We start from the raw sequence: 23,349 nt of genomic DNA, 5'->3' as shown, positions 1-23,349 counted from the left end.
GAATCTGAGCGTCTCTGCAAATGCAGTAAAAAGGAACTAGATACTCTAGAGCATATATTATTTCCCTGTGATTTTGGCAGTTATGCCAGAATACAATTGTATGAGGCCCTAAAATTCAATAAACAGATTTTTACTCAACCAACTGTTCAGGACATGCTGGCGGACAGCGATGATCAAATTACTTTAATAGCGGCCGAATTTTTAAGAGCTGTCCATGAAGAAAGAATGGGCCATGATAAAGAGACTTAGTGGTTGTTAATTGTAGGTGATGTTGCGTTGTATTATTATTTTATATTATATTGTATTATGTTATTCATGTATACCGGTTAATATCTGGGTGTTAAGAATAGGACTAGGATAAATTGTGTTTGCTGTACCTGTATTTTATACAGTTTGTATATGATGTCTGTTTGTTAATGTGTGGTGTGTTATGCCTAATAAAGGATTTTGAATGAATGAATAAACCTATGGGCCTTGACTATAGTTTATTCCAAAAGAACTTTGTTTTCATGTATCCATTCACTTCAAACTGATCAATAATAGCATCTCCAATGAAAATTGCCTATTCATTCTTCCTGAAATAAAGCAAGTACTGAAAACACTGTTAACCTTCAGAATTCACTTTTTTCTGAGTTTTGTTATAGAGTTCTATTCCAAAAATCTGTAGGAAAATATATGGAAAACTGAACTACAAACGTTTTTTAGAATCATTAGATAAATGAGTGTCAGCCTTATATGGATCTAGTGGACTACATGCAATACTTCTGAGAACTTGATACATTATCATGCTTACCCTTCTGGTTGGAGATCTTTCCTTCTGGACATGGAAGGCAATCATAGCAGCAAGATGGCTTCCCCTCCTTCTTGCCCTTTCTATAGCCTGGATGACAATTGTCATTGCACAGAGAAATGGGAAGTGACTGTCCATAAAAGAAATCACAGAATATTTTAACATTCAAAAAATAGCTTTAGATAGTTTGTATGATATAGTTTGTATGATATAGTAAAAGCTATGGTTTTCCCAGTAGTGATGTATGGAAGTGAGAGCTGGACCATAAAGAAGGCTCATCACCGAAGAATTGATGCTTTTGAATTCTGGTGCTGGAGGAGACTCTTGAGAGTCCCATGGACTGCAAGAAGATCAAACCTCTCCATTCTGAAGGAAATCAGCCCTGAGTGTTCATTGGAAGGACAGATCGTGAAGCTGAGGCTCCAATACTTTGGCCACCTCATGAGAAGAGAAGACTCCCTGGAAAAGACCCTGATGTTGGGAAAGATGGAGGGCACAAGGAGAAGGGGACGACGGAGGACAAGATGGTTGGACAGTGTTCTCGAAGCTACCAGCATGAGTTTGACCAAACTGCGGGAGGCAGTAGAAGACAGGAGTGCCTGACGTCCTCTGGTCCATGGGGTCACGAAGAGTCGGACATGACTAAGCGACTAAACAACAACAAATGATATGGTTTAATCTACAGTTGAGAACGAGATTGATGCTGGCATGGCATAATAAAACTGCTTGAGTCTTAGGAGTTACTCTCTATGCAGTAGGACTGATTGAACTTCCACCTTGGTTGGGCTTAATATAGACGAGCCTCATCAAGCTGACATGAAAAAGAGAAGAAGAAGAAGAAGAAGAAGAGTTTGGATTTGATATCCCGCTTTATCACTACCCAAAGGTGTCTCAAAGCGGCTAACATTCTCCTTTCCCTTCCTCCCCCACAAGAAACACTCTGTGAGGTGAGTGGGGCTGAGAGATTTCAGAGAAGTGTGCCTAGCCCAAGGTCACCCAGCAGCTGCATGTGGAGGTGTGGGGAAGCGAACCCGGTTCACCAGATTACGAGTCCACCACTCTTAACCACTACACCACACTGGCTCTCAAAGAGGCAAAGTTGGTTCCAATTCTGAAGAATAAACCACTTTTTAAAATAATGGGAACCATCTGAAAAGTTTCATGGATCCTTACCTGGTAAAAGATATTAGGCCATACAATGGCATCCTCATCAATAGTGAATGCTTGGGGAGCATCTGGGTCTATTCTTCCGACTCTGACTCTAAGAAAAGATTTATTTGGAAATGTGACCCAATTTATAATATCAAATCCAGATTGCAAGGCCCCATTTTGATCAAATGAAACCTTTTCCCCAGCACTGTTGTTAAATGAAACATTTCGTAGAAAACGTTGGAGCTAAAGGGAAGAGTTAAAGAGAGAGAGAGAGCGATCTTTAGAGAGAAGCAAGGCAATAATACAACACACTTCAAACTAGGATTAATGGGCTCTTTAAATGATCAGTACAAGATGTTGCAGTTCATTGTTCCAAGCAGGAAGCAACTGATGTTCTCCTCTATGGCACTATGGGCTCAAGCAGGGCAAACCCTCTTGTTCCACCATGTTCCTTGTCTTCTGGAGGCTACTGAGCATGCTTCGGTGTGTGTGGGGTTGCTTTCTTATATTATATATATTATATTATATATTATATTATTAGAAATATGTGCTTTTTCTGTGTATTGTGGAGTTCACCAACATGAAAAACAAAACAAAAAAAATTCCTTCCAGTAGCACCTTAAAAACCAACTAAGTTAGTTCTTGGTATGAGCTTTCGTGTGCATGCACACTTCTTCAGAAGAAGTGTGCATGCACACGAAAGCTCATACCAAGAACTAACTTAGTTGGTCTTTAACGTGCTACTGGAAGGAATTTTTTTTGTTTTGACTATGGCAGACCAACACGGCTCCTATCTGTAAATGAAAAACAAACTTTAGCTACAGTGACATTAACCAAAAAGTATGAAGGTGCAAAGACCAGCTTGCTCATTGGGCACTTATGATGCTCAAAATTGTCTCCTGGAACACGGCAGGCGGGTTCACCTACCTGCCCAGAAGTCTGGATAACTATTTCATCAAGCATTTGACTTTATCATGCTCCAAGAAACTTGGATGGCCAAATATCTAGTAAAAGGGAGATATTGTGTATTCAAATTAGAGGCCACTGCAGGTCTTGGTCCTGAAAAAAGAAGGCTGGCTCTGAAAGGCATGTCATTAAGTTAATATGCTTAGGTATTTCCTAAGTAACCAGTGTTTAATGTGTTTACTGTGAGCAAGAAACACCAGAAAACAAGTTGAAAAATAGATCAGTCAGAAACCAAGTTTGCAGTTGCCCCAAACCCAGACTTGGCAGAGAGAGGGACCCCTCTACTTTTGTTTATTTTACCTGCCATTGCAGTTTGATGAGAAACTTCTTTCTCTGTCCTCCTGCAATTGCTTTCTTTTTGAAATTGGACAAATCCATGGACTGCAGGGCATGAACTATAGCAAAAACAGCCAGGTAGATGTTGTAACTGTGAGCAGTTGCACTCATTTCAAAAAGCGATGCTGGAAGAGTGTCTAGCTTCTCGTTTCCTGTGCAGAATTCCTCATTTGCCATGTCTACTTTGGTGTCAGGGAGAAGACAGGCAAATGTATGTTCCCAGAATACTCTCAGAAATTTGTCTTCTTTTTCTGAAATGGGGTTCCTGTTCTGAATAAATTTATGGAATCCTAACACCCCTTTAGAGTGAACTGCAAAAGACAGAGCACCATGGATGAAGTCTATATCCCACTGTCTTTGCAAATGAAATGAGGTGAAATCCATTTGAGCTGTCATCACCAGGAGTTTGGTATTCTTTAGGCCTCGACTGAATTCCCATAACTGGATCAATGTCCTCAAGACAAGCATGGTCTGAATTTCACCATGCACAACCACCACACTGGCATTGCTCGTCATGATTCCCTCAGTCATGTTGATCCCCTTGCCCACAATTTCACTATAAGAGGTGGAGGATCCTTCTCTTGGTAATCTTTCTACGAAGGCAAAGCAGATGCCTTTTTGGGAGAAGATGGGAAGCACATTCTGCACAAACCTCTCTCCATTCTCATCATCCAGATAAAGAACCCCAATCCATGTCCACCTGAAATGAAGAAGTAACTGGAGAATCCCCATATATTGGTGAGTCCCATTTGGGAACATCTGTTGGATGAAAGCCCCTTGTTTTTCAGTATCCAGGACTGGTGCGGAACCATATGCAAGCTGAAGACACATTAAAATAAAACGGTACGTTCTCATATTATCATGATCATGTAGGTAGATGTGTGTATCTCTGGCAATACAGCCACTGTACTACCAAATCATAATGCTTCTCACAAAATATCACCTAAGAAGCATCAACATTTTTTTTTGAACCTTCTGCCAATCTAACCTCATCTTAAACTATGATGGTAGCATTAAAAGGTAAAGGTAAAGAGACCCCTGACCATTATGTCCAGTCATGGCCGACTCTGGGCTTGCGGCACACATCTCGCTTTATTGGCCGAGGGAGCCAGCGTACAACTTCCGGGTCATGTGGCCAGCAGGACTAAGCTGCTTCTGGCGAACCAGAGCAGCACACGGAAACACCATTTACCTTCCCACCGGAGTGGTATCTATTGATCTACTTGCACTTTGACTTGCTTACAAACTGCTATGTTGGCTGGAGCTGGGACTGAGCAACGGGAGCTCACCCCGTCGTGGAGATTCGAACCGCCGACCTTCTGGTCAGCAAGTTCTTGGCTCTGTGGTTTACCCCACAGCGCCACCCGCGTCCCTGATGGTAGCATTAATCAATGCCAAATAGAGATTTCTATTTCAGAGCCTATAAACACTGTACTTTTAAATAAAAAGTATAAAAAATAATCCCAGTCTTCAGACAGCGCTGAGTGTCTTTACCTTTGGGTCACTACAAACAATAGCACTTCCCCCCTCCTATTTCCACTCAGGTGGATTGTGGGAGGGCCTTTTTTGCCACAACCCAAGGGGCATGCTGAAGGCTACACAGAGGACAAGAGAAACAGAAAGTCCTGTTGCATGAGAAGCAAACCTCTTCATGCTAAATGGATCTGAGATAATGTAGACAAGTTTTCCTGCAAGGCTTCCAGTGTGATTTCAGCCACATCCACTTTAACCTCAAAATCACATCTATAAAGTAAGAGAATCACTCCGTGGTTTGCTCATATATCCTGCTCATGAGCAAAGCTTACCTGTGGCATCTTGTAGTTGCTCAAGATGGTTGCCATATTGAGGCAGACGTTGGAATTAGGTCCTCCGATGACTGCTACTGGATTGCTCCGAGTGTCACACTTGTAGTTTGGGATTAATCTTTCCTGAGTCGAGAGAAGTTCCATTGAAGCTTGATAGGTTGCGCTTGCACTGAACTGGCCATTATAGATCTGGAAGCCCAGAGTGATGTTGGGTAAGAGTTGAGGGTTTAAATTGATTTCCCTTACAGCAAATGCCAAGGCCACGATGTGCTGGTAGAGCTGGGTCAGTACCCTGTAAGGAGAGTTACATGCCACAAAATGGTGCATCTGCTGCAGATTATATGGGCCACATTTCAATACAGTGTGGCATTTCATCAAGCTATGTATTACAGCTCATATACAGGAAAGAGTCAGTGGACTGTGGTCATGCATCCACTGGCATTTTAATCCCTTTACTCTTCTCAATATGCATCTAATAATGGCTCTTGGTAGAGGCTAAAGAAGGGAAAGTTAGAATAGAAATTTGGGAGGCTTTGTATTGCTTAAATCAGATCTATTCCGATTTTTGAAATCATCAGATACCATATATTTAACAAAAGAAGATACACTGAAAGTATCAGGATGATAATCCCGGATGGTAATAATTGCCTGTAAATTGTTATCCAATCCAGAATATCTAATAGACAATGCAGTTCAAAATATCATTCCCCTACAATTTAATAGGCTGTTAGTTCAGAAGTGCTAATATAGAACTGACCCAATTCTTGAGTAGGACAGTTATTGCGCCTTGTATTATATAGAACAAATTATAGCAGATAAGGAAATAGATTACCCCACAGCAGACAATTCGAAAGAAGATTATAGTGAATGTAAATGCTTATCCACAAAGCCATGCTTGCAATAATTTTATCAGAAAAGGTACATTTTATAAACTCCTTACATGATATCACCAAAGAGCTCAGTGGAGGGAGGTATTTGAAATGTCATAGGACTTGAAAATACAAAGTTTTGCGAAGAAATGCCAGCGATATTGAGATCTCCAGGCTGATAATACTTGTGGAGAATAGGAAGAGGTTCCCTGATACTACATTTAGCATTTGGAAGCTTGCACACTGCTTGAGGCAATAGCACAAATACTAGCACAACTAACACCATCATTTTCTGTTAAAATCTGATTTCTAGAAAGAATTTCACCTATTCCAGCACTGCTGTTTAAGGAGCTGTGAATCCTGGAATTAGAGTCAAATAGCTACTTATTCAGCAGATTTGCATTTCAGAATGACGGATTTCTGCCTGTCTCTTTCTCTTTTCTGAATGGGGCAAAGGGATATGGATGGTTTATTCAGTGCCAACAGACAGTTTTGCTCATGGCCATGGGCACTCCCCAGGAACTTTGAAAACAAGGAGAATTAATCATAGTTAATTTGATAATTACAGAGGAGATAATAAACTTATTCAGAACTGCAGCTTCTCCATGAAAATGTTCGGTTGATCATGCCTAATTGAATACAGTGCCTACTAAATTGAAAGGGACTTAAATTATTCCTAGTTTGTCACCTTGATTTCCATGGGACCTAATTTCAACTCACTTGGTTTGGAATTGATTCAAGCAAATATTATGCAGTGTGACGTTGCAGCAAACAGACTGATGAAGTTGTGTCTGTTTCTAGCCTTAGTTCTAAGTGGCACAGGAAATAATACAAACCTATATTTCACTGTTGTTTTGTAATTTTGCTAGTGCCCACTACAGGTCAACAGGGAATTAATTGGAGAAAATGTAATCACAGTTAACCTGGTAATTAGAGGGGAAATAATCACTACTCAGACTTCTAGGTTCTCTGAGACAAGAGAAAGAAAACATGTTTAAGTCAGCATAATTTTCTCATCTACAAGAAAAATGAGCTATTCAAAAAAGAGTCTTTCAAATAAAAATGATTGTGCAATATATTTATATGTAGAGATGTGTTAAAACTGTTTTTCAAAAGCAGTTGTCCAACATAAAGCAGTCTCCCTTCTGTTTTCATCTAAAAGGGGGCATACACCTCCCCAAACTCATGATATTTCATATGTGTGATCACTATGTCTGCCAAAATGAAACATTTTTACAGGGTTTCCCATATGATGGGAGTGGAACTTGCTGGTGTAGTTTTGTGATTTACAGGCCAAGCTCCTTATCTTTTTTAAAATCTTCTTTATTGAATTAAAATACAAATATATATACATACATAAAGATAAAAAAAGAAAAGATTAAGACAAGAAAATAAAATAAAGGGGGGGCGTACAAAACATGAATTTGCATTATTATTCAATCGTTAATTGAATTTCTAAATAAAAGACTTCCAATTCTTCTCATTGTACTTGTATTGTTATTTATGGTTAAAGCACAGCCTTTTATTACCCTAACAAATTAACATTTGCACATTGTATTTTACAAGGATCAGTTTAATTCCGCAAGGAGATTGTTATTTGGACAATAGGTTTTTAGGTAGTCTTTGAATAGTTTCCATTCTCTGAATACTTTCTGTTTTGAGAGCCCTCTTTCCTCGTCATCTTTGCCAGTTCGAGGTATTCAGTCATAAGAGTCTCCCATTCTCACATCGTGGGTGGTGTTTCATTTTTCCAATTTCTTGCCACTAATATTCTGGCTGCTGTTGTTCCATACATAAAGAATGGTCTTATATCTTTTCTGATTTCCGCTGACATTATTCCTAGGAGGAAGGATTCTGGTCTTTTTCTGATTGAAAATCTCAATAGCTTTTTGAATTCATTATATAATTTTGCCCAAAATTCCCTGATGGCTGTTCAATTCCACCACATGTGTAAGTATGTCCCTGTCTCTTTTTTTGCACCTCCAGCAGGCTGGTGATCTACCTTTATACATTTTAGCAGGTTTTTCTGAAGTGTGGTGCCATCTATAAAGCATTTTCATTATGTACTCCCTAAGATTATAGCATGCAGTGAATTTTATATTCTTCCTCTATAATCTTTCCCATTGTTCCATATAGATATTATATCCAAGATCTTGTGCCCATCTCACAATTACAACTTGAACTTTCTCTTCTTTCACTTCCCATTCTAAAAAATGGTTGTATATTCCTGAGATATGCCAGCAAATTTGGAAGACTCAGCAGTGGCCAGAGGATTGGAGAAGATCAGTCTACATCCCAGTCCCAAAGAAGGGCAGTGCCAAAGAATGCTCCAACTACCGCACAATTGCACTCATTTCACACGCTAGCAAGGTTATGCTTAAAATTCTACAAGGCAGGCTTAAGCAGTATGTGGACCAAAAACTCCCAGAAGTGCAAGCTGGATTTCGAAGGGGCAGAGGAACCAGAGACCAAATTGCATACATGCGCTGGATTATGGAGAAAGCTAGAGAGTTCCAGAAAGACATCTACTTCTGCTTCATTGACTATGCAAAAGCCTTTGACTGTGTCGACCACAGCAAACTATGGCAAGTTCTTAAAGAAATGGGAGTGCCTGATCACCTCATCTGGCTCCTGAGAAATCTCTATGTGGGACAAGAAGCTACAGTTAGAACTGGATATGGAAAAACTGATTGGTTCAAAATTGGGAAAGGAGTACGACGGCTGTATATTGTCTCCCTGCTTATTTAACTTATATGCAGAATTCATCATGCGAAAGGCTGGGGTCGATGAATCCCTAGCCGGAAGGACAGATCGTGAAGCTGAGGCCCCAAGACTTTGGCCACCTCATGAGAAGAGAAGATTCCCTGGGAATGACCCTGATGCTGGGAAAGATGGAGGGCACAAGGAGAAGGGGCCGACAGAGGACGAGATGGTTGGACAGTGTTCTCGAAGCTACAAACATGAGTTTGACCAAACTGCGGGAGGCAGTGGAAGACAGAAGTGCCTGGCGTGCTCTGGTCCATGGGGTCACGAAGAGTCGGACATGACTAAATGACTAAACAACAACAACAATGACATATTCCTGAGATATGTTTTCCTTTATTTTGAGTTAGCTCTTTTTCAAACTTGGATGTTTCTTTTGACAGACCATCTCTCTTGTCTAAACTCAATCTTTGGTTTTTTGAACGTATTGGAGCCAGTCTGTCAAGGGGCTTTTAATTTCATCTTATTTTTTTAGCATTGGCTCCCCGGTGTGGCAACAATAAGCTCCAAGGAATCTATAAGGCCTCAAAAAAAGAAAGAAAGACATCAAGAAACAAACAAAGACTAACACAAAGTTGTGCTGGCCTTTCAGGCCTATGAAATGGCACTACTGTGGTCAGATTCCAGGATCAATCCTATCACTAATTCAGGATGATGGTAGTGATGATGATTTTATTGAATTTACATACCACCCTATACCTGGGGGTCTCAGAGCTGTTCACAGAACATCTGGCATCAAATGGTAATGGTACCTTAAGAAAGGTATTCATTTCCTAATCTCAGTCCATGGGGCCATCAGATAATAGGAACCATTGCATTTTCTCTGGTATTCGGGGCCCAAGAAAAGGAGATTTATTCCATAGATACATAGGCCAACCATTAAATTATGGTAATGACTAAATCCTGCTGTTGATTTTTTAAATATATATATATATATATATTCAGAATATAGCAACATTCACCTCACCATCACTATTTCCCTTAAGAGAAATATTTTAAAAATGTGTGATGGGACGATGAGCTGCTTGTGCGTAAAATGCAAGTCCCTCAGAGTTTGATCAGGTTTTCAAACCTCTGCCTGTGACGGAGCCCCTCCAGCATGGCTGCGTCAATCACTAGTAGAATCCGAAAGTGGCTGCTTTCGGAAACGTTTCCAACATAAAAGCTCCTTAACGGAAACACGTCGTCTGGCCTCTCGGCGTGACAGTTTCCGTCGAGGTGTGGGTGTCCCTATAGGAGGTCCTGAGACCTCCCCACTGGTTTCGCTTGAAGCGTCTCTGAGCCATCCCTCCGACTCACTTTCCCTTGGAGTTCTTGCTCGCCCTCTACTGGTTCCCTCTTCCGCTGCTACTGCTCTCTCAACCTCAGGGAGCCTTTGCACCTGCGGCGCTTTAGATGTCAGTTCCCTGACATCCACCTCCCCTCCAGGGCCCCCTTCACCCCCTCCCGTCTCCTCTCCTACTGGCGGTGAGGAGGTAAAACCCCTGAAAGAACCTCCCTCATCTTCCGACGTCGCGAACACTTCCTTCCACTTGTTGCTGTTCCTACTCTCTAGGTACTCTTCGTCATCAGAGTCCACTCCATCTTCCAACTCCGACTCCGCGAACCCTTCCATTTCCTCTTCCTCATCGGTGGTGCCGAAATACTCCCTCCTAAACCTTGCTATAGGCTGAGGTTTCCTCGGGAACCTTTGGTGGAACGTTTCTGTTAAAACCTCGTCATTGACTTCCTCTGCACTTACCCAGGTGTTTTCTGACTCCGGTTCCCCTTCCCACGCCACCAAATACTCCACCTGATTACCCTTCCACCTGGAATCGAGGATTTCCGCTACATGGTTGCGGCGTTCCCTCTCTTCCAAGGCTGGTCCCCTGACGTGCTCCCCTTCACGTCCCCCCCTGTATGGTGACAGTAACGACCTGTGGAACACTGGGTGCAATTTCATGTGGTTGGGTAATCGGAGTTTGAAAGCTACCGGGTTGACCTGCTGAATCACCTCAAAGGGTCCCAATCTTCTGGGCCTCAGTTTCTTACAACCCCCTTTGAACGGCAACCCTTGGGTTGACAACCACACTTGATCCCCCACCCTTATGGTTTCACCTTCCCTTCTGTTCTTGTCTGCCTGCTTCTTATATTGTGCCTTGGCCCTTTCTAAGTTGAGCTGGAGCTGCTGATGGATGGCTTCCATCTCTTCTACAAAATGTTCAGCCGCTGGAACGCTCCATCTCTCCCCTCCTTCCCCTGGAAATGCCCTGGGGTGACACCCGTAATTAGCCAAAAAGGGACTCATCCCTGTGGACACATTCTCCGCATTATTGTAGGCAAATTCTGCCAACGCCAACTTTTCGACCCAATCGTTCTCTCTGTCATTGACATAACACCTAAGATATTGTTGAAGAATGCCATTTGCCCTTTCCGCCTGCCCGTTGGTTTCAGGGTGCCGGGCAGTTGAAAAATTAACTTCCACGTGTAGCAAGCTCATGAGCTTCCTCCAGAACCTGGAAGTAAATTGTTTGTCTCGATCTGAGATCACCCTCGAGGGAGCCCCGTGCAACCTAAAGATATGTTCCACAAACAACTTCGCCGTTTCTTCCGCTGTGACTGCATGTGAGCATGCTACAAAATGGCACATCTTAGTTAACAGGTCTACTACTACCATGATGGCTGTTTTCCCCTTGGACCTTGGCAGATCCGTCATAAAATCTATTGATATCGCTTCCCAAGGCCGTTCTGGTGTGGGTAAAGGTTCTAATAACCCTGCCGGCGCCCTTCTTTCCCCTTTGGCTCGCTGACATTGGTCACACCCTCTTACATACTCCCTTACATCTTCCCTCACCTTAGGCCACCAAAATTCCCTGGTAACCAACCACATGGTTTTGTGTTGCCCAAAATGTCCCGCCGTGGGGCTATCATGCAACTGCTTGAGTACTCTCCCCCTCAATTCACCTTCGGGTATATACAGTGCCCCTTTGTAATACAATGCCCCCTTTCTTTCCTCAAAACCTCCGGGGCTCTCGCCCTCCCCCCTGAGACCTCTGAGCTTATCCTGGGCATATTCATCATTTTCCGTTTCCTCCACCAGTTCCCGTTGCCCCACCAGCGCCGCCCCACACACCCAGCGGTCCTCCGGGATGACATGTCTCTCTTCGATCACCTCCTCCCCTTCCCAATATTCTGGTTTGCGTGAGAGCGCATCCGCCCTGACGTTTTCTGGGCCTGGCACATAACAAATCTCAAAGTTAAATTTGGAGAATTCCTGTGCCCATCTCACTTGTCGTTGGTTGAGCACTCGAGCTGTTCTCCAATACTCTAAATTTTTGTGGTCGGTGCACACTTGCACCTTGTGTTGTGCCCCAATTAATAAATGTCTCCACCTCCGGAATGCTTCGTGAATGGCAAGTAGTTCCCTGTCATACACCGTGTATTACTCTCGGACTTATTCAGTTTCCGCGAGAAGAATGCACACGGTCTCCACTCCGACGCACTCCTCCCCGGTTGAAGAAGGACCGCCCCTATAGCCCGGTCGGATGCATCTGTTTCCACTCTCATGGGTTTTTGTAAATCCACATGCAGAAGTTGTTCTTCCGAGGCGAAAGCCCTTTTCAGTTCTTCAAAGGCTCGATCCGCCTCCACCGTCCAAACAAATTTCTTCTTGCTGCTGAGGCAGTCGGTGATGGGCGCCGTCAAGTGGGCAAAGTTCTTGATGAACTTCCGATAAAAGTTCCCAAACCCCAAGAATCTTTGCACGTCCTTCTTGGTCTTCGGTGTCTTCCATTCCAGTACCGCTTGAACCTTGCCTGGATCCATGGCCAATCCCTTGTCTGACAAGCGGTACCCCAGGAATTCCACCTCCTTGGTATGAAACTGGCACTTCTCCAGTTTCACCCACAGCTGGTTGGCTTGCAGCCTGCCCAACACTTCTCGAACGTCCCTCACATGCTGTTCCTCATCTTCCGAATACACCAACACGTCGTCTAAAAAGGCCACACAGTTCTTGTAGAGCAAAGGTCCCAGAACGTGGTTTATAAAAGCTTGAAAACAGGCGGAGCCCCCTTGTAGACCGAAGGGCATAACGAGGTATTCAAAGGCTCCCAAAGGGGTAAACATGGTGGTCTTCCATTCATCTCCCTTCCTTATGCGTATCAGATTGTACGCCCCCCGCAGGTCCAGTTTTGTAAAAATCTTTCCCTTCCTTACTCTGGTCAAAATGTCGTCAATTCGGGGCATAGGGAAAGCCAGGGGCTCCGACACTGCATTGAGGGCCCTGAAGTCACACACCAGTCTCGGTTTGTCTGTGTTCTTTTTGTCCACAAAAAACACTGGGCTGCCCCCCACCGCTCGGGACTCTCTGATGAAACCTCGCTTCAAGTTTTTGTCAATGAACTCCCTCAGCTCCTGCATCTCCCTGTCTGACATGGCGTACAGCTTGCCTACTGGGAGTTGGGCCCCTGGGAGTAGGTTGATTTGACAGTCAAAGGGTCTATGCGGTGGCAGTTTGTCTGCTTCCCTTTCGCTGAATACGTTGCTCAGATCTGCGTATTGCGGGGGCACCTTCCCTTTGCCCATCACTTCCATCCCCGCTAGGGTGACTCTGTCTCCTCCCGAGACCTTCCCCTCCTTGCAGTGTTCTAGGCAATGCGCTGACCCAAAGGAGACCACCCTCTGATGCCAGCCCACTAGCGGATCGTGTAGCGCCAGCCAGCTCATCCCCAAAATGATGGGCGCTCCTCCCAGGATGGCCACATTAAACGCTATCTGTTCGGTGTGCCTTGCCACTCTCATTATCATCGGGACAGTCTGTTGGCTAACTTCTCCCCCCAACAGCTCTCTGCCGTCAATCGTAGTCACCTGCAAGGGGTTACTTAAAGGGATGGTCTGTATCTGGTGCTCAGCTGCAAACTCCTTACTCATGAAATTACAGGAGCTGCCTGAATCCAAAAGCGCCTTGACCTTTAGTGGGTGTCCGTTTGGCAGTTCTAGTAACACCTCTATCACTAAAGCAGGTCTGGGAGGTTCTGGCATGGGCACTTTCATTGCTCTTTGGCCTGGCTGCTGTGCCCCGACGGTGGCAGCCAGGCGTTGGCTTTTACTTGCTCCTTGCTTTCCTCTTCCTTTCCCCCAACAGCTCCTGCCATCCCTTGCCATTCCTTTCTTTGTGGGCAGACTCTGGCAAAGTGCCCTGGCTGTTGGCAGAGATAACATCTCTTGGCGCTCTTTCCCTCCTTCTTCCGCCCTTCACTGGGATTTGAAACTGCGCGCGCCCGCGCTGTTCCAACTTCCATCGGCTCTGCCGGCGGGAAAGATGGCTCTGGAATGTCTGGAATGCGGAACTCCCTCCAACGGTCTCCTTTCCCTTCCCGCCTTTCCAAAGCCCTCGCCTCCTGGCGCGCTCCTATGGCCAGCGCAGATTTGGTTAATTGGTCCATAGACTCCGCCCTGGGCCCCCGGGAAAGCTCATCTTTGACGGTTGAAGAAAGCCCCTCTTCGAAAAGCATTTGGATGGGCTCCGCCGATAGGTCCCACCCCAATTTATGAATCAGCATAGTAAATTCAGTCCAGTACTCACGGACAGATCTGCTTCCTTGCTGGCAAGCCATTAACTGCCTTCGCACCACCCCCTGCTCAATATCGCTGGAAAACATCAGGTCCATGGCACGAAAAAACTTCCTCGTGTCCTTTAAGATCTCATTATTCGCTGCCATCAGGGGTCTAACCCAATCTTTCGCCCCGGATTCGAGATGGCCAATCACATACGCCACTCGCGATTCCTCGTCGGGGAAGTCATCAAACTGCAAGTTTAGAGCGTATTGCATCTCTGTTCTAAAGGCATGATAGTTCCTGGGATCCCCCCCGAATTTCTGCACCAATCCTGGTACCTTTCTGGCGAGCGGGGTGGTTTTCTCCTTTCCCTTTTCTGCATCCTGAGCCCTCCTCTCCTCAAGCCTCGCCGTTTGCAGCGCCAACTGGATCTCCAACGCTCTGTACCTTTCTTCCAGGCTTGGACCCCCTCCAGCTGCTCCTGCACCCCCGGTTCCGGCTGGGTTGCTCATGATGCTTCTCTCTGCACAAGCTGGCTTTCGGTGACTTTCGGATTGCTGTGATGGGACGATGAGCTGCTTGTGCGTAAAATGCAAGTCCCTCAGAGTTTGATCAGGTTTTCAAACCTCTGCCTGTGACGGAGCCCCTCCAGCATGGCTGCGTCAATCACTAGTAGAATCCGAAAGTGGCTGCTTTCGGAAACGTTTCCAACATAAAAGCTCCTTAACGGAAACACGTCGTCTGGCCTCTCGGCGTGACAGTTTCCGTCGAGGTGTGGGTGTCCCTATAGGAGGTCCTGAGACCTCCCCACTGGTTTCGCTTGAAGCGTCTCTGAGCCATCCCTCCGACTCACTTTCCCTTGGAGTTCTTGCTCGCCCTCTACTGGTTCCCTCTTCCGCTGCTACTGCTCTCTCAACCTCAGGGAGCCTTTGCACCTGCGGCGCTTTAGATGTCAGTTCCCTGACAAAATGTTTAAAAGCTTTTTTTGCGGGGGAGAACAATCCTGCTTTTCTTTCATGACACTAGACTTATTCCGGTTGTTGTAAAAATTACGTTATGACAGACCCAATCCTGAGATATCAGAACACCAGGCCTGCTACAGAGGCAGTTTTCTAATTTAGCTGGGGTGTTTGGACAGCTCCAGCCAAAGATCTGGTGAGCCTTCTTGCCCTAGTCCAATCAAGACATTACCTTTTTTCACCAAACATTTTTCTCCACTCAAATGTAGATGAACACAAGGCATGCCAAGCACACTGTCCTGAACTGCAGGCCCAAAGGAGGCTTTGAGCAAAGACATGAGAATGGCCAGAAACAATCCTTTATTAAAGGAAGGTGTAAACTAACAACAAAGCGTGCAGAGTCGCACATTTCTTAAAGACACGGGACAAGAATTATGGAATATTATTCCAATATGTGATCACAAGTGGAGAGACTTGTGGACACAAATGCGAGAATTTACTACTACTCAGTCTGGAGAAATGGTGGAGGGAATTAATGGGTTAAAATTGATAATTAAGAATAAAAAACCATTTCTGACATTTACCAATAATAATAATAATTTGGGAACTCCTCTTGGACTTTTCATGGGGAAAATAAATGAATGACTTTGAGACACTTTGACTTAAAATAAATATTATTTAACAGAAAGTAGATAAGATGGTGTTATCTAGACCAGTGTTTCCCAACCTTGAGCCTCCAGATGTTTTTGGCCTACAAATCCCATCATCCCTAGCTAGCAAGACCAGTGGTCAGGGATGATGGGAATTGTAGTTCAAAAACAGCTGGAGGCCCAAGGTTGGGAAACACTGATCTAGACTAAATATCTTAATCCCCTCCCCCGCTTTTTATGTAATCAACAGATGGAAAATAATTAAGTCCTTTTCCCCCCTTAATTGTTTCTTTTCTTTTCTCAATCATTTCTCTTCTTTCTTTCCCGTGCTCTTTGTGCTTCTATCTCTTTCTCTTCTTCTGTCCTCTTTTTCTTTTTTCTTTTTTGTTGTCTCTCTCTTTCATTTTCTTCTTGCAATAGTAGTGCAGCTTAGCTGAGGATAAGTATATTTGGTTGGAATTGCATTGTGAGTTTCATGGATGACAAGGTAGATATTTAGCTATGACTAAATTTCCATTGCTTACAATGTGGTTAAATGATGAATAACGTTAGTTGAGTTGAGTACCACATTACAATGATGACTTTTTCCTCTGTATTAGCTGCTCTCTGTTGTTTAGCTCAGGCCTCACCATAATTATATAGCTTTTCGGGGAAAAGATACAAACCAGTAAGCCTGCACTGGAGGACAAGATGGAGAAGATCTCCACAGCCACCATGTACTTCCCCTTAGTACTCAGGTAGGTGGGAACAAAGGACAACCACACACTGCAAAAAACCAGCATGCTGAAGGTGATAAACTTGGCTTCATTAAAACTGTCAGGCAACTTCCTGGCTAGGAAAGCCACACTGAAGCTGACAATGGCTAGGAAGCCCAAAAAGCCCAGCACAGAGTAGAACATGAGAGGTGAACCTTCACTACATTGCAGTACAATGGCCTCACGCATTGAGTGCATGTCCAAATATGGGAATGGAGGAGAGATTGACAACCCCACAGTACAAATAATGGCTTGAATGAGGCAGCAGGAAAGAACAATTGAGGTGGCCAGGTGTTTACCCACCCATTTTCTCATTTTAGACCCTGGCCTGGTGGCCCGGAAAGCTATGACAACAATGATGGTTTTAGCCAGCACACTTGATACAGCCACAGTAAATATGAAGCCAAAAGCAAGTTGTTGGAGGAGGCAGGTGGCCTTCTCAGGTTGGCCAATGAAGAGCAAAGCACAAAGGAAGCAGAGCATGAGGGAGATGAGGAGAGTATAGGTGAGGCTCCGGTTGTTGGCTTTGACGATGGGAGTGTCCCTGTGCATAATGAAGATTCCCAGCACCAAAGCTGTGATGAACGACAAGGAAAGAGCAAGAAGAGCCAAACTGAGGCCCAATGTTTCCTCATAGGACAAGAAGGTTATATATTTAGGAATACATGAATCCTGGTCATTGTTTGGATATTGTCCATCTGGACATTGGAAGCAGGCATCCAGGTCTGAAAAAAGAAAATGTAGTTTTCAAAACACGTTTCATTTTGTTGTACACGCTCTGATATTGGAAAAACCCAAATGAAGGCAAATTGGTCAAAACATGATACAAAATATTGCACCCAAATGCTAAGAGCTCAGTGGTACAGGGAAATACCACTGCTGCTTTTTGTCCATGATAAAATGGGAGTAATTCCTCTGCTGCCATCTGCCTGGATGTATATATCAAAATATTTATTTTGTTTTAGTCAAGTGGCATAATATACAGCTGTATATTACATATATCAGTTTGTATTCTCTTAACCATCACCATCAAACTGAAATGATTTATGGAGGAAAGGATCACTCCGTTTGGTTGTCATACAGATTTGTTAAGTATAATTGGTTAAATTCACGCTGGAATGGGACTGCCTGTTTGTTTTGGTGAAAGGGCTTAACTTGAAGATTCCATTGAAGCCAAAGAACAGCAAGAAAAGCTCTCTTTGGGTTATAACTGAGTTGATAACTGGTTGTTGTTCTCTAACAGCTAACATGTGAGTGATTAACATTAGATCAGGTGACAAAGGCTTTTGGTTGCAAATCTCCATTTTGAAGGGAGTTGCCTTTGGGTTTCTTTGTTCTCAAACTCTGTGGAGTAAGGGTGTAAATGAAGCTCTCCAGAGTGATATTTGTTGGCTTTGATTATAAATTAAAGTTATTTCTAAGTTGGACACAACAAGGTATTGTACTGATATTTTTGACATATATTCGATGTTTTTGAAGACAAGTAAGTAAACTTGTGAAGACCTATGGGCCTTGACTATAGTTTATTCCAAAAGAACTTTGTTTTCATGTATCCATTCACTTCAAACTGATGAATAATAGCATCTCCAATAAAAATTGCCTATTCATTCTTCCTGAAATAAAGCAAGTACTGAAAACACTGTTAACCTTCAGAATTCACTTTTCTCTGAATTTTGTTATAGAGTTCTATTCCAAAAATCTGTAGGAAAATATATGGAAAACTGAACTACAAACGTTTTTTACAATCATTAGATAAATGAGTGTCAGCCTTATATGGATCTAGTGGACTACATGCAATACTTCTGAGAACTTGATACATTATCATGCTTACCCTTCTTGTTGGAGATCTTTCCTTCTGGACATGGAAGGCAATCATAGCAGCAAGATGGCTTCCCCTCCTTCTTGCCCTTTCTATAACCTGGATGACAATTGTCATTGCACAGAGAAATGGGAAGCGACTGTCCATAAAAGAAATGACAGAATATTTTAACATTCAAAAAATAGCTTTACGGTGGTGCCTCACTAGACGAAATTAATCCGTTCCGCGATTCTCTCCGTCTAGCGGTTTTTTCGTCTTGCGAAGCAAGCCCATTGACAGCTTAGCGGATTAGTGCTAGAGCTGTCAAGCGGCTTCCAGCGATCAGCTGTTAAGCGGCTTATCAGCGGAACAGCTGATAAGCGGCTTAGCAGCTTAGGAAACGGGCAAGAAAAGCAAAAAAAAAAACCGCCGGGGGACGCAAGATTTTTTCGCTTTGTGAAGCAACCCCATAGGGAAATTCGTTTTGCGAAGCGCCTCCAAAATGGAAAAACCCTTTCATCTAGTGGGTTTTTCATCTTGCGAGGCGTTCGTCTTGCGGGGCACCACTGTAGATAGTTTGTATGATATAGTAAAAGCTATGGTTTTCCCAGTAGTGAGGTATGGAAGTGAGAGCTGGACCATAAAGAAGGCTGATCTCCGAAGAATTGATGCTTCTGAATTCTGGTGCTGGAGGAGACTCTTGAGAGTCCCATGGACTGCAAGAAGATCAAACCATTCCATTCTGAAGGAAATCAGCTCTGAGTGTTCACTGGAAGGACAGATCGTGAAGCTGAGGCGCCAATACTTTGGCCACCTCATGAGAAGAGAAGACTCCCTGGGAAAGACCCTGATGTTGTTAAAGATGGAGGGCACAAGGAGAAGGGGACGACAGACGCCGAGATGGTTGGACAGTGTTCTTGAAGCTACAAACATGAGTTTGATCAAACTGCGAGAGGCAGTGGAAGACAGGAGTGCCTGGCGTGCTCTGGTCCATGGGGTCACAAAGAGTCGGACATGACTAAGCAACTAAACAACAACAAATGATATAGTTTAATCTACAGCTGAGAACGAGATTGATGTTGGCATGGCATAATAAATCTGCCTGAGTATTAGGAGTTACTTTCTATGCAGTAGGACTGATAGAACTTCCTCCTTGGTTGTGCTTAAGATAAACGAGCCTCATCTAGCTGACATGAGAAAGAGAAGAAGAAGAAGAGTTTGGATTTGATATCCCGCTTTATCACTATCCGAAGGAGTCTCAAAGTGGCTAACATTCTCCTTCCCTTCCTCCCCCACAACAAACACTTTGTGAGGTGAGTGGGGCTGAGAGACTTCAAGAAGTGTGAATAGCCCAAGGTCACCCAGCAGCTGCATGTGGAGGTGTGGGGAAGCAAACCCGGTTCACCAGATTACGAGTCCACCACTCTTAACCACTACACAACACTGGCTCTCAAAGAGGCAAAGTTGGTTCCAATTCTGAAGAATAAACTGCTTTTTAAACTTTGGGGAAATCATGGGAACCATCTGAAAAGTTTCATGGATCCTTACCTGGTAAAAGATATTAGGCCATACAATGGCATCCTCATCAATAGTGAATGCTTGGGGAGCATCTGGGTCTATGCTTCCAACTTTGACTCTAAGAAAAGATTGATTTGGGAATGTGACCCAATTTATAATATCAAATCCAGATTGTAAGGCCCCATGCTGATCAAATGAAACCTTTTCCCCAGCACTGTTGTTAAATGAAACATTTTGTAGAAATCGTTGGAGCTAAAGGGAAGAGTTAAGGAGAGAGAGAGAGAGAGAGAGAGAGAGAGAGAGAGAGAGAGAGAGAGAGAGAGAGAGAGAGAGAGATCTTAAGAGAGAAGCAAGGCAATAATGGTTCCAAATTACAAGAAAAAAGATTCCACCTAAATGTTAGGAAGAACTTCCTGACAGTAAGAGCTGTTCGACAGTCGAATTTGCTGCCAAGGAGTGTGGTCGAGTCTCCTTCTTTGGAGGTCTTTAAGCAGAGGATTGACAACCATATGTCAGGAGTGCTCTGATGGTGTTTCCTGCTTGGCAGGGGGTTGGACTCGATGGCCCTTGTGGTCTCTTCCAACTCTATGATTCTATGATTCTATGATTCTATTCTATAATACAACACACTTCAAACTAGGATCAATGGGCTCTTTAAATGATCAGTACAAGATGTTGCAGTTCATTGTTCCAAGCAGGAAGTCACTGATGTTCACCTCTATGGTACTATGGGCTCAAGCAGGGAAAACCCCCTTGTTCCACCATGTTCTTTGTCTTATAGAGGCTACTCCATATAATTATTGTTACTGAGCATGTTTTGGTGTGTGTGGGGTTGCTTTCTTATACTATTAGAAATATGTGCTTTTTCTGTGTATTGTGGAGTTCACCAACATGAAAAACAAACTTTAGCCACAGTGACATTAACCAAACAGTATGAAGGTGCAAAGACCACCTTGCTCATTGGGCCCCAAACCCAGACTTGGCAGGGAGAGGGACCCCTCTTCTTTTCTTCATTTTACCTGCGATTGCACTTTGATGAGAAACTTCTTTCTCTGTCCTCCTGCAATTATTTTCTTTCTGAAATTGGACAAATCCATGGACTGCAGGGCATGAACTATAGCAAAAACAGCCAGGTAGATGTTGTAACTGTGAGCAGTTGCACTCATTTCAAAAACTGATGCTGGAAGAGTGTCTAGCTTCTCGTTTCCTGTGCAGAATTCCTCATTTCCCATGTCTACTTTGGTGTCAGGGAGAAGACAGGTAAATGTATGTTCCCAGAATACTCTCAGAAATTTGTCTTCTTTTTCTGAAATGGGGTTCCTGTTCTGAATAAATTTATGGAATCCTAACACCCCTTTAGAGTGAACTGCAAAAGACAGAGCACCATGGATGAAGTCTATATCCCACTGTCTTTGCAAATGAAATGAGGTGAAATCCATTTGAGCTGTCATCACCAGGAGTTTGGTATTCTTTAGGCCATGACTGAATTCGCAAAACTGGATCAATGTCCTCAAGACAAGCATGGTCTCAATTTCACCATGCACAACCACCACACTGGCAGTGCTCGTCATGATTCCCACAGTCATGTTGATCCCCTTGCCCACAATTTCACCATAAGCACTGGAATATCCTTGTCTTGGTAAACTTTCTACGAAGGCAAAGCAGATGCCTCTTTGGGAGAAGATGGGAAGCACATTCTGCACAAACCTCTCTCCATTGTCATCATCCAGATAAACCACCCCAATCCATGTCCACCTGAAATGAAGAAGTAACTGGAGAATCCCCATATATTGGTGAGTCCCATTTGGGAACATCTGTTGGATGAAAGCCCCTTGTTTTTCAGTATCCAGGACTGGTGCGGAACCATATGCAAGCTGAAGAAACATTAAAATAAAACAGTACGTTCTCATATTATCACGATCATGTAGGTATATGTGTGTATCTTTGGCAATACAGCCACTGTACTACCAAATCATAATTCTTCTCACAAAATATCACCTAAGAAGCATCAACATTTTCTTTTGAACCTTATGCCAATCTAACCTCATCTTAAACTCTGATGGTAGCATTAAAAGGTAAAGGTAAAGAGACCCCTGACCATTAGGTCCAGTCGTGGCCGACTCTGGGGTTGCGGCGCTCATCTCGCTTTATTGGCTGAGGGAGCCAGCGTACAACTTCTGAGTCATGTGGCCAGCATGACTAAGCCGCTTCTGGCGAACCAGAGCAGCACACGGAAACACCATTTACCTTCCCGCCGGAGTGGTACCTATTGATCTACTTGCACTTTGACGTGCTTTCAAACTGCTAGTTTGGCAGGAGCTGGGACTGAACAACGGCAGCTCACCCCGTCCGTGCGGGGATTTGAACCGCTGAACTTCTGATCGGCAAGTCCTAGGCTCTGTGGTTTAACCCACAGCGCCACCTGTGTCCCTGATGGTAGCATTAATCAATACCAAATAGAGATTTCTATTTCAGAGCCTATATACACTGTACCTTTATCTTAAAAATTTATAAAAAAAATAATCCCAGTCTTCAGACGGCACTGAGTGTCTTTACCTTTGGGTCACTACAAACAATAGCACTTCCCCCCACCATACGTTGGTGACACAGCTGTGTATGTTCCAAGAGGTGTCAGGTCTCATCACAAACATGTCTTAGATGCAAGGCTGGTGGATCCCCTCCTATTTCTGAAGCACACTCAAGTGGATTGTGAGAGGGCCTTTTTTGCACAACCGAAGGGGCATGCTGGAGACTACACAGAGGACAAGATAGACAAGAAGTCCTCTTTCATGAGCAGCAAACCCCTTTATGCCAAATGGATCTGAGATAATGTAGACATTCTCCCCATAGTCAAGTTTTCCTGCAAGGCTTCCTGTGTGATTTCAGCCACATCCATTTTAACCTCCAAACCACATCTATAAAGTAAGAGAAGCACCCCGTGGTTTGCTCATATTTCCTGCTCATGAGCAAAGCTTACCTGTGGCATCTTGTAGTTGCTCAAGATGGTTGCCATATGGAGGCAGATGTTGGAATTAGGTCCCCCGATGACTGCTACTGGGTTGCTCCGGGTGTCACACTTGTAGTTTGGGATTAATCTTTCCTGAGTCGAGAGAAGTTCCATTGAAGCTTGATAGGTTGCGCTTGCACTGAACTGGCTATTATAGATCTGGAAGCCCAGAGTGATGTTGGGTAAGAGTTGAGGGTTTAAATTGATTTCCCTTACAGCAAATGCCAAGGCCACGATGTGCTGGTAGAGCTGGGTCAGTACCCTGTAAGGAGAGTTACATGCCACAGAATGGTGCATCTGCTGCAGATTATATGGGCCACATTTCAATACAGTGTGGCATTTCATCAAGCTATGTATTACAGCTCATATACAGGAAAGAGTCAGTTGACTGTGGTCATGCATCCACTGGCATTTTATCCCCTTTACTCTTCTCAATATGCATCTAA

The 23,349-nt window shown here is 43.8% G+C and overlaps 1 protein-coding gene across 1 annotated transcript in view; it reads left to right on the top strand.

Moving 5' to 3' along the window:
* Positions 1-1,717: 1,717 nt before the first annotated feature.
* Positions 1,718-23,349, top strand: part of LOC309358607 (C-type lectin domain family 10 member A-like) — a 90,477-nt gene continuing 68,845 nt past the window's right edge. Inside the window, exon 1 of the transcript XR_014163493.1 lies at positions 1,718-1,737. The gene's annotated coding sequence lies outside the window, so the exon portion shown is untranslated. The remainder of the gene's footprint in view (positions 1,738-23,349) is intronic.

The sequence above is a fragment of the Podarcis melisellensis genome (assembly GCF_964234715.1).
Source record: "Podarcis melisellensis genome assembly, chromosome: 16".
Classification (NCBI taxonomy): domain Eukaryota; kingdom Metazoa; phylum Chordata; class Lepidosauria; order Squamata; family Lacertidae; genus Podarcis; species Podarcis melisellensis.
This window is presented reverse-complemented; position numbering and strand designations above follow the sequence as displayed.